Genomic DNA, 14,330 nt, shown 5'->3' with positions numbered 1-14,330 from the left:
AATCTTCTGCAAAACAATCATCGTATTTTTCTAGTAAGTGAAGTACTTCATGCATTTCCTCTTTGCTTAATGATACATTAACATTAAAACCCTTTGCCGTATTTTTCTGTATTTGCATATTTCCCGACTGTATAACCAGTGAACAATCTTTTCGACACAAAACATCTCGTCCAATGAACAGATCGTATGGCATAAACTCGTCGGGTACTACATGCAATTTCGTATTAAGTGCGCTGCCTTCTATAACTAATTCTACTTCAATCTCTTCTTTGCTTTCAACGCTTGCACCCCCAAATCCCTCTAACTTTCTAACACATACTTTCTTTTCCACATTGGTTGGGACTTTGGATTCGGATATGATTGATGTGTCGCTGCCAGTATCGATAAACGCCGAATACTGGTCACCATTCAGCAAGACACTTGACATTAAAGGTGGATATAAATTTTCACTAACTACCTTTGCAACCGTTGATTTTTCATAGCGGCAAGACTTAGAATCGTGTCCCACCTTGTTACATTTTGCGCATCTTTCTTTTCTTGCAGGCTTTGGACATTTTGCTGCAATGTGTCCATACTCGTTGCAATTAAATCATTTTGTATATTTTTTCTCTGTAGTAACATTTCGTGTTACCTCGTTTACATTTCTATTACCACTATCTGTACCTTTGAACGCACAATATACATTTGCTAAACTATCAAGAGATCGCAATAAATCGTTACATGTTGATAATTTCATTGCCATAAGGGTTCGTGTTAAATTACTGTCATTTAACCCCCCAATAATATATGTATTGATTGATTCTTCATCAACCTTACCTCGCCTACCAATATTTAACATAGCGTAATAGTATTGACTATAAGTTTCATTTGTTCGCCTCTTTCTTCGTGATAATTCCGTGTGCACTTCTGCCGTACACATTGTGAAAGGAAAATCTGTTTGAAATGCTGATACAAAAGCTGACCATCGTTGAAATACGGTTTGTGCATCGAGCCATTCTTTGGCCACCCCTTTCAACTTTGATTGAGCGGCTAACAAAATTTCTTGCTCAGACCATCCGTATGCTTCTCGTAGCTGTATAACTTTATCAACAAACTGTTTCGATGTTAAACTCCCTTTTAATGGATCAAAATCCGGTAATATTGCGATGATGTCGTGTACTGCACTTCTTTTCCATTCACGTTGCGTCATTGGGACTAACAATGGACGAACTGCTATTGGTGTACCATTAAAATCATGTTCCGATGAACTCCTTGGTATTTCAGCGTGAACCTCTGTTGTGGCAGTTGAATGGTTGTCGTGGCAACTTGCTTCTGCTGGAATCGTTGTGGCGTTCGACGGTGTTAACGTTTGCCTTGTCTGTACTGTCACCAAATCGTTTACAGACTTAGCTAGCCCCGCAATAATGCCACGCATTTCTTCCATTTGCTTCTGCATAGCTGTAACTTCGCTGCTTACCTCCAACTCTTCAGCATCAACTTCATCAACGCCGTACATTTCTGTCAATTTAATAATTTTTGTTGCTTTATTGCCCATTACCGCACCTTGGTTTTGTAGCAATTTGTTGATTTGATCAACCTTTAAAGTGTTTAATTTGATCATTTTTCCCATATTATAGTGCAATTAACTTTTCTGCATGCAATTGTCATCCACAAATATGAAAAAAAATTGTCTTGCCTCTTTTTTTTCCAGTTCTGCAGAAATTCACTTGTAATCACGTTGGTTTTTCTTGAACGTCTCGCCGTTGTTCAGCCCGTATGGCTCACAATAATTCTCCTCAATAGAATTCCAGAACGTTCTTCAATATTGCAGCTATAAACACCACTGCCCCTTTTACGTTGCTCTTAAGCCGTTGCCAAAAACCCAAAACAAAATAAATCTACTCTTGCTGTTTTCTTATTTTTTTTTTTGTTGTTGCGTTCTCGTCGTTTTGTTTGTATCGAAGTCGTTGCAAACACACAAACTACCCTTCTGCTTGTGTTCTTACATTCGCTACTTCGATTGTTGATTCATTTGCGTTTACCTTTTGTTTTGTACGTATGCAAAGTCACTTGCCGTTGTAACTTTTCATATGTAACTGTTGCAAATGATCTCTTAAATATGTTAAGAGACGTTTGAAGCAATTTTGTTTGCTCTTTTTCTTTTTAAACTTATTCGTTGATTCGCTCACTTGTGGTATTTCCCCTCGCTTGTATCGTTGATTGAAAATTCAATTCGTATGTAGGAATGGATGTAAAATATGTTCATATCACTTCTGAGATGTCAGGAATGTCCAAATGGATTAAAATGAATAGTCTCACCACGTTTATAAAAGTAATACCTGTATTTGTTTATTTAATTAACAAAAGGTTTAGGTTAAATTATAATTCAAATGTTAAGGAAATTGATTGTACCACGAACTGACTACCGTTCTGCTTCACAGTCAACCAGCGAATGCCCCTCAATGCTCTCACACGCAAACTGTCGGTGACATTTAACTATTTGACTTTATGAAACACGTTTCATAAAATCTTCAAACGTAGCCAGGTAGGCATTCATTACGACCGAATTACTAAATGTGGGGAAGTAGTCGAAAAACATTGAGTGACTTCCGGTGATGTATGTCTGATCAATGGAAGGACTTTCAACCTGTGCTATATTTCCGTAGAGTGTTAACGTATTTAAGATACCACCCACGAAGATATCCTTGAAACTAAATTGGACATCTATTATATTATAATCAATATATGATAGGTTTTGCACAAGTATTTATATTGTTGGTAATCTGCCACAGATGCGGTTACTTTGCCAGGATAAATTGTATATGTCGAAATGTAGTTTTTAGGCGTGCTCTGTGATTCGTAATTTTGTGAGATTAAAAGAATTTTTTTACCATCTACAGTAACGTCAAAAGCTGTATCATTTGAATATGAACTTTGTCGATGCCACAGAACTCTCTAAGAAGGTAATCCAAGGACTCCATTCTGGTGTCACCACAATAGAACTGGATACATTGTCCGCTGAATTAGCTGCCAGTATGGCTGCAATACATCCAGACTACTTGTTGTTGTTGTAGCGATAAGGTTGCTCCCCGAAGGCTTTGGGGAGTGTTATCGATGTGATGGTCCTTTGCCGGATACAAATCCGGTACGCTCCGGTACCATAGCACCATTAAGGTGCTAGCCCGATCATCTCAGGAACGATTTATGTGGCCACATTAAACCTTCAGGCCATTCCCTCCCTCCCTACCCCCAAGTTCCATGAGGAGCTTGGGGTCGCCAGAGCCCCGTCTGTTAGTGAAACAGGATTCGCCGCGGATAGGTGAGGTTGACGATTGGGTTTGGAGAAGCTATATATTGCGCTCGCAACCTAAAAGGTTGCGCTACACAGCCCTTTTAATCTGGTATTTTAGTCGCCTCTTACGACAGGCATACCTACCGCGGGTATATTCTGATCCCCTAACCCGCTGGGGTCCAGACTACTCTATATTGGCTGCACGCATCACCATATCCAATTTGCATAAACAGACAAAGAACAGATTTTCGGAAACTATGATGGAACTTTTCAAAAATTTGGATGCATACGATAAACATGTTCCTCTTATAACAGAAAAACAGTATCGAATCATATGCCAAAATAGTCACATACTAGATAATGGAATTGTAATTGATCGTGACTATGATTTCAAAAACACTCAAAAAATCTTATCTTATGTGTGTGAATGGTAAAATAATAGAACGTCCCCAATACATGTGGATGCGAGTGGCCATCGGAATACATGGCGATGACATAAATGCCGTTCTCGAAACATACAATCTTATGTCACAACATTTTTTCATACATGCTACACCGACACTATTTGCAGCTGCAACACCTAAACCTCAACTTTCGTCTTGTTATCTTTTGACAATAAAGGGCGACTCAATTTCAGATATCTTCAATACTGTATCCGATTGTGCCAATATTTCAAAGTCAGCTGGCGGTATTGGTCTGAATGTACATAGTATACGGGCGCGTGGCAGTATCACATCTGGTTCGAATGGTACATCAAGTGGTATTGTACCAATGCTGCGAGTATTCAACACTGTTGCTCGCTATGTTGACCAAGGTGGTGGTAAACGAATGGGTGCGTTTGCAATTTATTTGGCACCATGGCATGCTGATATATTTGAATTTTTAGAATTGAAAAAAAAGACCACGGGATTAAGGAGCATCGTGCTCGAGATCTATTCTACGGATTACGGATTCCGGATTTGTTTATGCAACGTGTTAAGGCTGATAAAGATTGGTCTTTGATGTGTGCTCATATTTGTCCGGGACTTGCCGATGTTTGGGGTGATGCCTTTGAAAAACTCTATACCAAATACGAGGCAGATGGTCATATTGTTCGTACTATAAAAGCACGTGCGCTCTGGTATTTAATAATTGAATCGCAAGTCGAAGCAGGTCCCCCATATATCTTATACAAAGACGCATGTAATCGTAAATCAAACCAACAAATCTCGGAAATATCAAATGCAGTAATCTATGTGCCGAAATTGTCGAATACTCGTCACCGGATGAGATAGCTGTTCAATCTGGCGTCCATAGCCTTGTCAAAGTATGTATACAATAATATTTTTGATTTTGCCACACTACGGTACGTAGTTAAAGTGATTGTAAAAAATTTAAATAAAATCATCGGCATTAACTACTACCCAGTGGAAGAGGCCAAAGTGTCAAATTTGCGTCATCGTCCCATCGATATTGGTGTTCAGGGATTAGCCGATACGTTTGCATTGTTGAGAATGGCCTATGACAGTGAAGAGGCAGCGCTATTGAATAAACAAATATTTGAAACCATTTACTATGCCGCCCTAGATACTAGCTGCGAATCGGCAAAAACATATGACATTTACAAGGGATCGCCCGTGAGTCATGGTATTTTGCAGTTTGATATGTGGTGCAAAAATAATCCGACCACCGTATGGGATTGGGACGTATTGCGAGCAAAAATCAAAAACCATGGCTTGTACAATTGCTTACTTGTGGCCTTGATGCCTACAGCATCGACTTTTGGGCGATAATGAATCCTTTGAACCGTTCACCTCGAACGTGTACGTACGACGTGTCCTATCTGGAGAGTTTTATATGGTGAATCATAGACTTGTCAACGAGCTAGTGGCTCTCAATTTGTGGAGTGATGAGATGAAAAACGAAATCGAAGAAAATCGAGGCTCTATTCAGAATATTGCTAAAATACCGAAAGAAATCAAAAATATATATAAAACTGTGTGGGAGATTTCTATACGTACTCTCATCGATATGAGCGCAGACAGGGGTCCTTTTATCGATCAAAGTCAATCGTTAAATTTGCACGTTGGCGAACCTTCTTACTCCAAATTATCTTCTATGCATTTTTATGCCTGGCAAAAGGGTTTCAAAACCCGTATGTACTACCTGCGAACAAAACCGGCTGCAAATGCTAAACAATTTACTGTCAATAAAACTAGTATCACTAAAAAAAATAACATAGATTGTGTAAGTTGTGGATCTTGAATATAAGTTATTAGCTTCTCTAGTGAGAGACTAAAAAAATATAATTTTTTGGACGACTCGAAGTCGTTGTTCTTTATTTGATCATAGCAACTTAATTACTAACTTTACAATATATTTCTTACTTATACTTATCGTATGAAGTCACGTTGGTTTACAGGTGATTCCTCTTGTTGTTGTTGTCGCTTTATTTACTTCCACATTTCCAATGAATAGTAATGCATGGTCAGCTATTGAGTAGTTGCGCGAATTAAATCAATGAAAATGTGATTCTAAACAACGAGTCTTTATTCCACGAGATCAGCTACAAAACTCATTTATTATATTAAAGTAAATTGGTTATTACCTACAAAAATGTACATCGTATGATTATACAGTTAACAAGCATCACACCATTTAACTGCTTAGTTCCATTGGCATCTACTTACTCTAATATGTATATTCACTTACGTACTAATTTGTTGTTATTAAAACTGGTTTACCAAAACTCTCCAATATACAAAAATTCATTACATTGTTGTTTTACGTTCTCCCCAACTTTCATTCATTAATTAACATATAAAAAACGTATTAACATAACAGTGAAATTATGGGAACGAAACAATAACATGTCAAGATTAAGTTATTAACATAGCTCACTTTCTTTGATATCTCTGTTAACTTACATTGTACATACATAAGTCATGTTATTAACATATTAACATTGTCATTTTTATTTATACATTGTACATAACTCTCCTCGCGCTGCTTTAAGAATTCTCCTGGATTCTACTTATTGGTAGTTGTTTTTTTTTTTCATATTTTCATATTTAACGTTTTACAGATTGCTTGTTATATAGACATATTAACATATAGGAATTCTGTAGGTTTCTTTAATTTCTTATATACATATATATATATTTTTTTTTTGTATGCTTGCTCTATGTAGGCAGTTGCTGTTACCATTTTAAGCATAGTTCTTACAACTAAAATTAACATATGTTCTTACTGTTATATTTGTAGCTATTCTTATATTTTTCTGAAAATGGTTCATATATGAAAGTTTTTAATGAGTGTTAAAATCGCCTGCTAATGCTATTACGCTTAAATTGTCATCATCGGCTTTGCAATTATTATTAGATCTTTTTCTTAAATTATACCTATGTGATGATTTCAAAGGTCGTTTTATATTTGATAAATGAACATTGGCTAATGGGTTAATTCTATAGTAAGGCTCATCTTTATGTCGTACCCGCTTATAGTTTTTTATTGCGCCTAACTCTCTTGTTTCTTTATAATTTTCTCTAAATTTATTTCTTTTCTCAATAGTTCGTAGTTTTACTTCATGTATATTGTTATACAAACGTTTTGGATCAATATTAAAAAGTGCAAATCTGGGTGAAGATTTAATTGTAGAGTGATGACGATCATTATAGTTACTTATCGCCAGTTGAATCCTCATTTCAGTCGAGAGCTCCGGATCGTCGATACCTGTTAGTTTTTCCAACAGGGTCGAGTGGAGTCTCTCGATATCAGCGTTTCCGGTATGACTACTCGGAGTAGTCAAATGCACTTCTATGTTTTCTTTATTAAAGTATTCGATTAACTGCTCAGCTCTGAATTCATTATCCATTACCACTTTCTTTGGTTTCCCAAATTTAGCAAATTGTTCAATTATAATTTTCTTTTTTGATCTCCAATTTCGATCTATTATGTCATAAGCTGTAGCAAATTTAGTTAATTTATCAATGAAAGTGACAAAAGATAATCTTTTAAAATGGAATATATCAATATGAAGAATTTGATTTTTTTCGGTAGGGGTTTCTGTAAAACGAAAAACTGGTTTAATTGGTTTTCTACTGTATTTAGTTTCCTGACATTTTTGACAATTGCCTATTATAAGTTGAATTTGTTCTTTAAATTTTGGGAAGTAAATTTTGTCTTTTAAATTATTATATGTTTCATTTATACCACTATGCATAGATTCATTGTTATGATACAATGATATTTGTTTATGAAGATCTTCTTCTTTTTCAATTTCTATTGCCCTTTTTGTACATTTTACAAATTTTATTTTGTTATCGTGAGAAAAAATTGACATTATTATTAGTTGTATTTTATTATAATTGGAATTTGGTACTTCAGAAAATATCCCTATTCGACCCCGCTTTACATTATTTGCTAAAATGTTTTTTATTTTGTTTTCGTCGTCTAATGGATTTATTTCAATTATTTTTCTTTTATGAATATTTTTAATTTCATTTACCGGACTAAAAGTTAATATAATTTGGATTTTGTATTTGTTTACTATTTCTTCCTTTATGACAATGTGATCTAATAACTCCTCTTCCGCCGAGTGTATAGTGTCTGACATTTCAAAATTAGACTCATTATCATTCTCCTCATTAATTTTAGGTGAATTTTCCAAACGGCTTAAAAAGTCTGCCACCTTATTTTCCCTTCCATTCATATAGTCTATTTCATAATTAAACTCTTCTAATTTCAGCAACCATCTTTGATGGCGCGGTGAACATTCTTTTCCTTTATATTTGGTATTTAAGTATTTAATGGGACAATGATCTGTTACAATTTTGAATTTTTTTCCATAAATATAAGGTCTTAAATAAGTCACGGCATAAATAATTGATAGAAATTCTTTATCTGTTGTGCTATAATTTTGCTCGTGATTATTTAGAGTTCTTGATATGTAGCAAACAGGATGTCCTTGTTGTGACAACACAGCACCTATTGCATAATCACTAGCATCTGTTGTTATTGTGAATTCTTTGTCATATTCTGGATATTTTAAAATAGGGTGGGAAGAAATTAAAGCTTTCAAATTTTCAAAACTACTTATGTATTCTGGGTCATGAATATTTATTTTGCAATTCTTTTTAAGATACTTTATCATAGGGTAAGCAATCTTTGAATAGTTTTTTATAAACTTTCGGTAATAACCAGTAATATCGAGAAATCCTTTTAGCTGTTTTTCTGTTTTTGGTATATCTAATTTTCTAATTACGTCAATTTTAAAAGGGTTTGGTTTAATGCCTTCAGCTGTTAAAATATGACCAAGGAACGGAGTCTCTTTTTGCATGAAACAGCATTTGTCCGGCTGTATTTTTAAATTGTGCTCTTGAAGTTTGGAAAAAATTTTCTCTAAGCTATTAGCATGTTCCTCCAAAGAAGTTGAAAAAATAAGAATATCGTCTAGATAAACTACACAGATTTTATTGATATACTCTCTAAGAATTTCATTTATCAACCTTTGAAAGGTTGCAGGTGCGTTCTTAAGCCCAAAAGGCATCCGAACATATTCATATAACCCTGCAGGTGTAACGAAAGCTGTTTTTTCGATGTCATTTTCGGCCATCAGTATTTGGTGATAGCCTTTTGCCAAATCTAAGGTGCTAAAATATTGAGCTTTACCCAATTTGTCTAAAATGCCTTCGATATTTGGCAAAGGATATTTATCATCGACGGTAAGTTGGTTAAGCCTTCTATAATCTACAACTATCCTGTACTTTTGTATCCCTGAATTATCCTTCTTTTTAGGTACTACAATAATTGGCGAACTGTATTTGCTTTTACTTTGCCTTATTATTCCTTGTTTTTCCATTTCAAATATTTGTTTTCTAACCTCTTCTTCGTGTTTTGGTGGCAATCTATATATTCTAGAATTAATTTGCTGGTCAGTTACTGTTTTTATTTCATGTACAACAGAATCAGTGTTTGTTAAAATATCACCTTCTTTATAGATTAACTTCTCAAATTTTTTCAAAAGTTTGCTTATGATAGCTCTTTCTTGACTATTCAAATGTCCTAATTGTATATTTTCCTTGCCATTGACCTCCAAGATATCTACCTGCTCTATCAAAGTTTTTGTAAGAAATGGAACGATTAAGTCATTGCTCAATTTCAATTGTAAATTTGAAATATCAAATGTTTGAACATTTTTGCTAATCCAATCCATGCCCAAAATCATATCAAATGGTTTTTCAAAATCCAACATTACCCATTTCATTCTACTACTTTGTGGGGCATTAAACTCCGCAGGACTTGGTGTAATTACCATTGTATTTGGCTTACTGACCATTCCATTTATTGTTCTTAAAGTTGTTTTTTCTTTTGATAATGTGGGTAAGTTAAATTTTTCAAAACTGCATTTCTTTAAAATACTTAAAGTTGATCCAGTGTCAACTAAAGCAATAAATTTTTTATTAAACAATGTTAATTCAATATAAATTTTTGTTAAATCCGAGGCTAATTTAAAAAAAAAAATGTCCTCGTTATCATTCGCTGTTTCATCTACAGTTTGACTCATTGTGTCAACATCCATTGGTATATTTGAATTTCTTGTTTGCTCTGTTCTATTAGTATTTTGGTTATTATTATTTTGCCTATTATTTGAACTACCCGCATTCCGCCATTGGTTATTCATTTGGTTTGGAAAACGACCATTGTTCTGATTATAACCAAAATCATTTCTTTGGTCAACAGCTGACCTTTGGTTACTTAAATTACCGCCATAAGTGAAATTTTGATTTCTAAATTTGCTTGAGTTAAGCCGATTTGAATTTACATTATTAAACGGATATTGACTATCTGAAACCTTTTGCTGAATTTGTTGTTGAAAGTTACCTTGAAATTGATTGAACCTTCTACCATTATTTGAATTATTGTAAGAAAAATTATTTGTATTTTTGTTGTTATTTTTAATTAAAAGATAAGTATTTAAATTATTATCATCCATACCTATAAAATCGTTTATCACTTTTTCCGCCTCATTTAGGGAAAAAATATTTCTTATGGCATATGCTAATGTACCAGTGACTAATTGTTTTATTCTTTGGATCAGCATTCCAGAAAAGATTTCCCTCATAACTAAACCATTTTCACTTAAAGTACAATATTCTGTTATATCATCAATAATATACTTAACTTTAACACATAAATCTTTAACACTACTCACTCGAAGTGATGAAATTTCGTCCGTGATCTTCATTTGGTCTTTTGTAGATTTGAAGTGTTCTTTTAATTTTTCTTTGCATAATGTCCAACTTGCTGGTGGGGTCATTTGAATGTAATTTTTTGCGGATCCTTGAATCTTAAGGTCGAATACGATTTTGTATGCTAATTCTTGTTCCGAAGCATAGTCCAGAAGAATCCTGTCCACTCCATTAATAAAAGATGGCAACATTTTTGGGTCCCCAGTGAACGGCTGCAAATATTTAACGTCTTTTTCTATTTTTCTTCTCAGGCTTGTTGTATTTAGGTCATTCGTTTGGCTTAAAAGTCGTGTCAAAACGACTAAGCATTGTTCAATAGTCGAGCTAGAGTTACCGGCTTCGTTTTCCATTTTTAAAGTTTTTTTTTTTTTTTATAAATAATAACTAGTGAAGTTTCACTAAAGTTTTTGATGAATTTAAATGTTGATGATTTTGTTTTTAATAATTCTAGGTTCTTTTCTTAAACGTTTTACGTTGTTTCTGCAGCACTAAAATATTTGTATTTTTTTAATGCCTTTGTTAGCAACGCTTTGTTTAAAACACGACGACTGCGCCAATTAAATCAATGAAAATGTGATTCTAAACAACGAGTCTTTATTCCATGAGATCAGCTACAAAACTCATTTATTATATTAAAGTAAATTGCTTATTACCTACAAAAATGTACATCGTATGATTATACAGTTAACAAGCATCACACCATTTAACTGCTTAGTTCCATTGGCATCTACTTACTCTAATATGTATATTCACTTACGTACTAATTTGTTGTTATTAAAACTGGTTTACCAAAACTCTCCAATATACAAAAATTCATTACATTGTTGTTTTACGTTCTCCCCAACTTTCATTCATTAATTAACATATAAAAAAACGTATTAACATAACAGTGAAATTATGGGAACGAAACAATAACATGTCAAGATTAAGTTATTAACATAGCTCACTTTCTTTGATATCTCTGTTAACTTACATTGTACATACATAAGTCATGTTATTAACATATTAACATTGTCATTTTTATTTATACATTGTACATAACTCGCGTGAGTTACGTCTTTACGTTAGACGTTGGGCAGGGTACTACCTACGGTTCGATCGCATTAAACAAGAACGACACTTTATTTTCGATATTATTTAAAAATTCTTTATTTAATATTGGTTATTCATTATATTTGTAAAAATGATTTATTACGTATAACTGATTACACAAATTGTATTTGCTCTTGAAGGATTATCGTTTAATTCCTTCCACTGGACCGAGATGGACAGGTCGAGTTAAATTCCGGGCAACAACTGCCTCTTCAATATTTTTCAATAAGTTGCTTAACCTAAATACATAAGGCATCTTTCCGATGCATATACATACTTACTTATTTACTAAGCTCACTCAACAATTCACATATTCCCACATATGTATCTTGGCTGCAACATAGTTGCAGGCAGTATTATTATATTATGCTTATTGGGGTATCTCATTTCATTCAGGAATGTTTTGCATTCCCGAATGTTGACACCAATAAGTATGTCAGTTTGTATATCTGTATGCCTCTGTAGAACAACATAAGCAGATGCATCAACTGAATTTATTTCTTTTAATGTACATATGTTTTGTTTTTTTTTTTAATGTATGTATGTTTGTACATTTGTATGCTTCCAAAGTGGAGTCATACACAAAGCCCAGTTTAGCTGGTTTATTTTTTGTGTGGGTGGCCTGATGTGAAATGCTGAGCAAGCATTACTTAAGGCAATTAAGTTCTTATTTTGGGTGAACAAGTATATTTTAAAATATACTTGTTTTCCCTTTTTCTTCGGTATAGAGGGCATTCCACATAACTCGTGTGACCTACTTTTAGGTCGCATGCTTACGCAGCATTGCATACTGTTGTCGTATGGATAGTTACATTTTTATATGTGAGCAGTTTTGGAGCCCAATTTCAGAGTATGTGGCGTTAACTCGTCTCCCTTTAAAGTATGCAGCGTCCTCGTTGGATGGCATTTCAGTTGTAGGTACAGTGGGGATTTCTTTTGAACCGCTAGTATTGACTTGAATGTTTATTCTCATTTTCCTCTTAGAGTTTAGAGTTTAATTTTTTGGCAATCATGGTGGCCAATAGGATAATCAGCGATAGCGTGATTATCGAAGAGCATGTGAAAATGCTTATTTTGTATTTCAAGTTGACATCATCTATTTTTTGGATGTTCGCTATATTAAGCTCTTTCAAATATTGTAAGGAAAGAACTTCCTCGAGATTCGCTGTAACATTGGCCGATTTGACGATTGCAGGTAAGGGCTTTGCAAACAGTTGGTTTTTATTAACAAAATGTTTGCCTTCAATTGATAAGCTTGAATTATCGTATTTGATCAAAAATGTACCATTCAGATTGATTTCTTTGTTGTCTATTTTTAGGGGTCCATTGGATCTATTGATAAATAATAATCCGGGCATTATTTCTTCTATCGTGGCCATATGGTGACTATTTATTAGGGTGCAGTTGGATGAATATCATTTTAAAAGGTTTGGTATGCAGGTGGTTAACGTGACTTCTTTTACGCTATCTTGCTTACATAAAATTAAATTGTTTATATTCTTACAACTATCTGTTACACCAAATATTTCCTTGTTACAAATTATTAAATTTTCATATTCAAGCTTGATTGCTTTATGGCCTTGTTTTACAGCTTTGGCTTTTATTAATTTACAAGATTCTTTGCTTGTTAAAGGGAATTTTACAATATAAATAATGGAAGATAAATTTGATGCAATTTTAACATCGCTAAATTCAATTGCTTCGATTAAATTTAAATAGGGCATGTTTTGTTTTTCTAATGCTTCTTCAATTACAATTAATTCTTCGTTAGATATTATGAATGAGTTTATAATTCCTGCTTTTGCCCATTGTATTGAGTAATCTATGTTTATTAATTCTTCTTTAATGAATTGCAATTTCCTTTCAATATTTTTTTCTATTTTTAATTTAAGAGCATCGCCCGATTTCATTTCGCTTAGAATTGTATTTGAAATATGAGTTAAATTATTTATGCTTTCTAAAATAGATTTATTTATTACTACTTGTTGGTTATTATTACTCGCTATATTAGTTACTTTATCGGTTAGCATATTAAAATCTTCATGGTCAGGGGATCCAGCAAGCCAATTCCAGGCTGTGCCAAGTGGTTCAATGGCTCTTTTGGTTTTCCTGGGTTTCAGTTGGTATAGGAGGGATCGGATGGATTTCTCATCTTGGGAAAGGAATGGGTGACTTCGGCTTTTCCTAGTTATGTCATGTTCTATTGTGGCGTGTATGTCGTCGAGTAGGGAGTCGTACTGGTCGAGGTCAATAGTGTGTATTAGTCGAAATGTTCCAATTTGAACATTCGCGGTTCCTGTGTCTATCGTTACTATGGGACTGGTCGTATAGTCCAAAATTTGACAAATAGGATCCTGCAAAAGAAGAGTGTGATTTACTTTTTGATACGGCTTTTGTGAACGGTGCGGCCAGATTGTGCCAAAATTGTGTTGCCTTGGTCTTCTAGTACTGTTTCCTTTTTATATCGGGGTGTTAGTTTGTTTCCTAGTCTTTTGTTTATTTTTACATAAATAACGTCGTTATTGTTGTATGTCCTGAACTCGGTCCTATCTTTATTATGAAGTCGTAAGTCTTTTTCCTGTTTATTTTTAAGATTTTGGACATTTTCTTCTCTGTCCAATGTCATTGGGTTTGGTCCTACTGTTCTTCTGAAAAATACTTCTACTGGTTTACGTTTGGTAGTGGAATGAATGGAATAGTTATACTTGAATATGGCTCTATTAAGGAGGTCCTTAAAG

The 14,330-nt window shown here is 34.0% G+C and overlaps 1 protein-coding gene and 1 pseudogene across 22 annotated transcripts in view; both read left to right on the top strand.

Annotated features, from left to right (window-relative positions):
* The window catches only part of Mco4 (Multicopper oxidase 4), an 826,935-nt gene that overhangs the window by 590,718 nt on the left and 221,887 nt on the right, over nucleotides 1-14,330 (top strand). The window lies entirely within an intron of this gene.
* Nucleotides 2,907-5,515, top strand: LOC137237014 (ribonucleoside-diphosphate reductase large subunit-like; annotated as a pseudogene).

The sequence above is a fragment of the Eurosta solidaginis genome, chromosome 1 (genome assembly GCF_040869045.1).
Source record: "Eurosta solidaginis isolate ZX-2024a chromosome 1, ASM4086904v1, whole genome shotgun sequence".
NCBI lineage: Eukaryota > Metazoa > Arthropoda > Insecta > Diptera > Tephritidae > Eurosta > Eurosta solidaginis.
Note: the sequence above shows the minus strand (reverse complement) of the source record. Positions and strands in the feature narration are given on the sequence as shown.